A 6,883-nucleotide genomic window follows, 5' to 3' on the forward strand; every position below is an offset into this window, starting at 1 on the left:
AAGATGAACATTCAGACCAACTTTCATACAGATCCCATGAAAAATATGGCCTTTAGAGAGATCAAAAGGTTTTTCTATTATTTGACCTACTGACCTAGTTTTTGATGGCATGTGACCCACTTTCGAACTTGACCTAGATATCATCAAGGTGAACGTTCTGACCAATTTTCATGAAGATCTTGTGAAATATATGGCCTCTAGAGAGGTCACAAAGTTTTTCTATTTTTAGACCTACTGACCTAGTTTTTGAGGGCACGTGACCCAGTTTCAAACTTGACCTAGATATCACCAAGGTGAACATTCTGACCAATTTTCATGAAGATCTTGTGAAATATATGGCCTCTAGAGAGGTCACAAGGTTTTTCTATTTTTAGACCTACTGACCTAGTTTTTGAAGGCACGTGACCCTGTTTCAAACTTGACCTAGATATCATCAAGATGAACATTCTCACCAACTTTCATAAAGATCCAATGAAAAATGTGACCTCTAGAGTGGTCACAAGCAAAAGTTTACGAACGCACGCACGCACGGACGACGGACACCGCGCAATCACAAAAGCTCACCTTGTCACTTTGTGACAGGTGAGCTAAAAAAAGAGAAAAAAAAGAGGCAGTATGTGCACAGCAGTTAATCTGGTCCTGACTATAGTCTATCCAACAGAAATAACGCTTGGCATTGATTTGCCTGTGATGCATAGGTCGAGAACAGTAGCTTCATGGCAGGTTTTATCAGTGACGGTTTCACATTCAGTGTGATGCCATGAAAGTGATGTTACACGTATCAAGTCGCTTTCCATGCTGATGGCATATATAAATACGGCTAGATGGGAAAACGAACTAAAAGATCCAGCCAAGTTTCAGGTGGATTTTTTATGCAGCAACCTGGAAACATTTTTATTACATGTTTAAGCCAATTGACCCGTGTCATGAGAAAACCAACATAGTGGCTTTGCGAGCAGCATGGTTCCAGACTAGCCCTGCACATCTGGCAGTCTGGTCAGGATTCATGCTGTTCGCTTTCAAGGCCTATGGAATTAGACTAACCATTAGCGAACAGCATGGATCTTGACTAGTCTGCACAGATGCGCAAACTGGTCTGGATCCATGCTGGTCGCAATTGCACTATGTTGATTTTCTCAAGGCACGGCTCATTTGGCTAAAACATGTAATAAAAAATGTATCCAAGTCGCTACATAAAAAATCCACCTGAAACTTGACTGGACCTTTTAGTTCGTTTTCACGTCTAGCCGTATTTACATATGCCATCTGTTGGTTTTCTCATGGCGCGGCTCAAAGGTTATCTGTGCCACTGGTACTTATCCCAAACAAGAACCAACCCTACGGCCTTGATAAGATGACTGCCTTTTCTTAGTATTAATGTTAAGCAGCATGCAACTATCTGCCATCACATATAACAGAACTATACAGACATGTACAAATTTACATCTACTTAAATAACTATCTGAACCACTGTAATAAAACTGACCGGTCACTTATACATGTATACCTATTCACACATGTGATGCATCAATAACTTAACATAGATAAATCAAGTACAGGTGGTTTGCAAAAATATTGTTCTATTTTTTTTATTCATTTATAGGATTTTAATCATAAAATTCTACTTTTTTCTTAAATAAAATGATTTTGTCACTTTATTCGACTGGAATTCATATATTTAAAACTTCCATAAAGTGATGAGATTATATTTTTAAGGAAATTAAACATTTTATTTTTTTCAAGTAAATATACCCTGGTCTAGATAAAATAAGAAAAACATTTTGATAGGAACAGATACAAACCAGTTTCTGCTGTAATAAGTTAACTAACACATTGGTTTATCATTGACTCAAAACAATTTGGGTAATGTTTAAATACTTAATGAGAATTTTGCCTTCAAAATGTAGGCTAGAAGCATATGATAGTGTCCGAAGTCCTTTGACTGCAGGCAAATGGATTTTTATGTCTCACTTGTCCGTGTGAAAAATACTGGGATTTCCACACCCATGACCTGGTAGTATAGAAAATATTGTGAATACTTTCACCAATGCAGATGAGCTGATGAATTTTTTGGCGACATGGGGAATACAGGATTCCAGCGGGTACGGTTTCGTTTATTCCAATTAAAAAACCACCAGTACGGAGATTCATTTGTCAAGGAGGAATTAGATACGATACTTCACTATTTCGGAGGATCACTTAAACAATAAAGAAGCTGTGAACATTAACGAGAATGATCTAGAACTAGCTCTGGAGTATGTAAGAGAGCAAGAGGAGGCCAAAGAATCCAGTAAGGCAATACCTTTTGACGAAGAAATGGAAGAAATGGTAGCTGCTTGTATTGAAGATGGAGAATGGAACCCTCACACAGCCGGATCCGTCAAGTAGGCCCGACCCACAGGGACTCCACTATATCATCAGAAAGAAATCAGAAAAACTTACGCAAAAAATTCAGCGGTTGACCAGACCTACCAAGTTAAAGTGGATGAGCAGTATAAAGGACAAAATATATAAGATGTGAGACAAGGTCTTCACCAGATGATTGACTAGGTGTTGAAGGAAGCCCGCGGTGATCTGGTGGGGAAGGATTTAGGGGGTGTTGTTATACATCACGAAGGACTTCATGACGCCATTATAGTTACCCTCCAGCCCTGGGACCAGTTAAACACAGACACAGTTATGGGAACAACAGAGAAAGTGTTCAACAGCAATAAAAATCTTTGTATTGATGAAAGTTTTGACATTTACCAAAAGGAGGGTCTAGACATTAGTCTGGTATCCAGCAACTTCCTGTAAAGCTGATTGGCTGAGGTATCTTCGGTAAACAAACATGGCGGCACCTGTCTTCTAATAGCAATCGGGAGTCTGTACTTTCTCAATATTTAGGCATTTTCAATAAAAACTGGCAGTTACATATATGAAGTTTTATTTTAAATGGTATAAATTTACTGTTCTTGATTGTATTTATATGTAAAGTTGACGCAAGTCCGAAAAAAGCACGTAAATGTTGTCTAATGATTCATTCGTCCCCAGTCAACTCATTCCTATTTTGACAGTTGGTCCGACTCATGTAGAAATTTACACATACTGCCTCGTAAACATAGTTATTTATACAAAGTGTACAAATTAGTTAAAAACAAATAGATTGGCAATTTTTATTGACAATCCTAGCTTTTCCGAGGGTCAATACATGATCAATATTTGTAATTTAATATTCATTTATTTTCTATTTTATTTTTAGCTATACTAAGAATTTGAAGAATAATTAAAGCCAAGTCGTACTCACCACAGCACTGGCATCACATCTGATTGTTAAGTTTTTCATTCAAGTCTGCTTTTTGGAAAAAAAAAGAACTTTTGAGATTTATAATTAGATGTGCGCCAACATTTACTCCAAATATATCTTGTAATATCTATTTGATTTACAAAACAAGAGGACCATGATGGTCCTGAATCGCTCACCTCTTCCCACACGATCCAGTTTTGAGAATGACGTCGTTTTTTCTATTATTTGACAATAGTGACCTAGTTTTTGAGCTCATGTGACCCAGTTTTGAACTTGACCTAGATATTATCAAGATAAAAATTCTGACCAATTTTCATGAAGATCCATTGAAAAATATGGTCTCTAGAGAGGTCACAAGGTTTTTCTATTATTTGACCTATGGACCTAGTTTTCGAAGATACGTGACCCTGTTTTGAACTTTACCTAGATATCATCAAGGTGAACATTCTCACAAATTTTCATGAAGATCTCGTGAAAAATATGGCCTTTAGAGAGGTCACAAGGTTTTCTATTTTTATATCTACTGGCCCAGTTTTTGATCGCACGTGAACCCAGTTTTGAAACTGACCTAGATATATCAAGGTGAACATTCAGATCAATTTTCATGAAGAATCCATTGAAAAATATGGCCTCTAGAGAGGTCAAAAGATTTTAATAATTTTAGACCTACTGACTAGTTTTTTTGACCGCAGTTGACCCAGTTTCAAACTTGACCAAGATATATCAAGATGAACATTCAGATCAACTTTCATACAGATCCCATGAAAGTATGGCCTCTAAAGAGGTCACAAGGTTTTTTTATTATTGACCTACTGACCTAGTTTTTTAAGGCACGTGACCCAGTTTCAAACTTGACCTAGATATCATCAAGGTGAACACTCTGACCAATTTTCATGAAGATCCATTCAAGGGTATGGCCTCTAGAGAGGTCACAAGGTTTTTCTATTTCAAGACCTACTGACCTAGTTTTTGATCGCAGTTGACCCAGTTTCAAACTTGACCTATACATCATCAAGATTAACATTCAGACCAACTTTCATACAGATCCCATGAAAAATATGGCCTCTAGAGAGGTCACGTTTTTTCATTATTTGACCCACTGACCTACTTTTTGAAGGCACGTGACCCACTTTCGAACTTGACCTACATATCATCAAGATGAACATTCTGACCAATTTTTATAGAGATCCATTCATAAGTATGGCCTCTAGAGAGGTCACAAGGTATTTCTATTTTTAGACCTACTGACCTAGTTTTTGACCACACATGACCCTGTTTCAAACTTGACCTAGATATCATCAAGATGAACATTCAGACCAACTTTCATACAGATCCCATGAAAAATATGGCCTTTAGAGAGGTCACAAGGTTTTTCTATTATTTGACCTACTGACCTAGTTTTTGATGGCACGTGACCCACTTTCGAACTTGACCTAGATATCATCAAGATGAACATTCTGACCAATTTTCATACAGATCCCATGAAAAATATGGCCTCTAGAGAGGTCACAAGGTTTTTCTATTATTTGACCTACTGACCTAGTTTTTGATGGCACGTGACCCAGTTTCGAACTTGACCTAGATATCATCAAATGAACATTCTGACCAATTTTCATGAAGATTTTGTGAAATATATGGCCTCTAGAGAGGTCACAAGGTTTTTCTATTTTTAGACCTACTGACCTAGTTTTTGATGGCATGTGACCCACTTTCGAACTTGACCTAGATATCATCAAGATGAACATTCTGACCAACTTTCATAAAGATCCCACAAAAAATGTGACCTCTAGAGTGGTCACAAGCAAAAGTTTACGGACGGACGGACTAACGCACGGACGGACGGACGACGGACGACGGACGCTGCGTGATCACAAAAGCTCACCTTGTCACTATGTGACAGGTGAGCTAAAAAAATCGTCTGAAGAAATGTCAAACTGTCTGCTTTAAGATTTTTTTTGAAGTATAAGATCTCTATTAATTTAGGCAGTGGCTAGGTAGCCGGCTCTATAATTATATGCATATCGTATATGAACATGTAAGTCAAGTTAGCCGGCTTTGATAACTGTATTATAAAGGATCATTATATTACTTAAATAAATTGCATTTCTTGTGATTTATTATTTATTATTTGTGTTTTAACCTGTTTATTTCGCCGTATTTTCGTACTCATATCATATTTGCCAACATTTTGTTATGTTAAAACGTACTCAATACATATTTGAGATACCATGATTCATTCTTAAAACAAAACAAAACAAACAGTTAAAAAAAGCAAAGACGCAAAACAAAGAGCATGAACATACATTAAATGTCTGGGGAGGCAAAGCCTGCAGTAGACCAAGATCGACTTGGCAGGATTTACAGTAAGATTTATTACCATGAGATTTTAGCTCCACTTATCGGAGAATAGGACTTTAATTACTTATAAACATTGCAAATATTTGCTTAATTCATGGATTTTTGCAATAGATATGTGAAAAATACGATTTTAATAAATTTTGACAGATATTTAGCAATGTAACTGCAGGTAGGAACATTTTTCGCCAGCATGAGTAAAACTGGTCACGAACTTCCCCGGTAAACATCACGTAGGTGGCGCAACTCAAATACCGCGAAATTAGTGATGACGTGAGATTAGTGATGTTGAGTATACTACTTCAGTTTAGGGGAGTTTGGCGAAACGTGCGCTTTTTTACAAAAGCATCTTCTAAATGATATTGATCTGATGTGAGAGTACTCCACAATATTCACTAAACATATAGTATAGAATTTCACTTATTTCAACATAAACGATGTTATCCTGAAAAATGGACAAATTACATGTAGCTATAAAAAAAATGATTTTTATCATTTCAGATGTGATAGCTCAGAAGTTCCTGCATATAACCCCAGTGATGGTGCGGGAACGGTTATGGGACTTGGTGAAACCATCCAGGACAAAGCGCCACTAAAATGGATGCAGCGTCCGCTTTCATGTTTAACTGTGTTATAAATGACATTAATGCTTTATAAATATCAAAATGGATTGTGGTTGTGAACAAGATTTAAATGCTTTATTCATTACACATTAATGCTTTGTTCGTTATATATTTTAAAATAAATTGTGGTTTTAAATTAGATTAATGCTTTGTTTTACTTGCATGAAATACATGCAGATTATGTCCCTTGTTCAGAGATTAACATGTTTCTTTTTCCAAGAATTTTCAGTAGATGTTTTTCACCAGAACATATCTGAGATGTGAAAGTACTTCATCTCTTTAAACATCACACAGAATTTTACTGTCTTCTTTCTGTTGGATAATGGAAAGTTTGGCAGAAGCCAGAGTTTGAACAAAGAAATTAATCATTAGGAATCTTTAATTCCTGACTGAGCTACTAGGGATCAAAATCAGGTTTGACTACATAATTTTTCAGTAAGAAACTCTGGCGAGTAATTTCTGCTTTGAAGGTCTGTGACTGACCCCATATGCCTACCTTTTCAAATTTCAAGCAGCAATACAAGGGAAAAAATCCATGGAAACTAGAGAAAATCCATGGAAATATGCCCTGAATAGACTGGACAATATGCCTGGAATCCAGGGAAAAATTCCAGGGACA

Source organism: Mercenaria mercenaria, chromosome 2 (genome assembly GCF_021730395.1).
Source record: "Mercenaria mercenaria strain notata chromosome 2, MADL_Memer_1, whole genome shotgun sequence".
Taxonomy (NCBI): domain Eukaryota; kingdom Metazoa; phylum Mollusca; class Bivalvia; order Venerida; family Veneridae; genus Mercenaria; species Mercenaria mercenaria.